At 27.9% G+C, this 656-nt stretch overlaps 1 protein-coding gene across 1 annotated transcript in view; it reads left to right on the plus strand.

Annotated features, from left to right (window-relative positions):
* thsd7aa (thrombospondin, type I, domain containing 7Aa) overlaps nt 1–656 on the plus strand; it is a 121,812-nt gene that overhangs the window by 95,638 nt on the left and 25,518 nt on the right. The gene's annotated exons all lie outside the window — the stretch shown is intronic.

The following is a 656-nucleotide window of genomic DNA, read 5'->3' on the forward strand; positions in this document are numbered from 1 at the left end:
ATATACATATATATAATTTGTTACTTTCCTATTTCTTGATCATTTGGAATCCCATCTACTTTTTCAACAGCAACCTTCCATAATGTTTGCTCAGCTTTTTTTTTTTATATCAGTCGTCCATTTTAAATCTGATATTGCTGTGCTTGTAGGTTTGAAGGAGCAACGTATTATGAAGCACTTAACATGGAATTCTTAAAGGGGTCATATGATGCTGCTAAAAAGAACATTATTTTGTGTATTTGGTGATCATTTTGACTTTTGAATTTATTTCTCACAGTTGTGTGTTTATATCACACAATTTAGAGTTAACATCTCGCAATTTTTCTTGAAAATCTGAGTTAGCAATTTGCATTATTGACTTTTAGTAAACACACAATTCTGACTTTTATTCTCAGAATTCTAAGATACAGTATAACCTAAAAATTGTGAGAAATAAAAGCAGAATTGTGAGATAAAATACTGCAATTTCCATTTTATTTCATGGCACAATTCAAGAAGTGAATCACACTGATTGCTAATTTTTGTGATGTCTATTAAACTGTTTACCACAATAATGTATTTAAATAGTCTTTGAACACTTTGAGCAAATACTTAATATAATGCAATGTAATGCAATGATGCAATATATATATACAGTATATATATATATATATATA

The sequence above is a fragment of the Sinocyclocheilus rhinocerous genome, unplaced genomic scaffold (assembly GCF_001515625.1).
Source record: "Sinocyclocheilus rhinocerous isolate Xijiao unplaced genomic scaffold, SAMN03320098_v1.1 scaffold781, whole genome shotgun sequence".
In the NCBI taxonomy this organism is placed as follows: Eukaryota; Metazoa; Chordata; class Actinopteri; order Cypriniformes; family Cyprinidae; genus Sinocyclocheilus; species Sinocyclocheilus rhinocerous.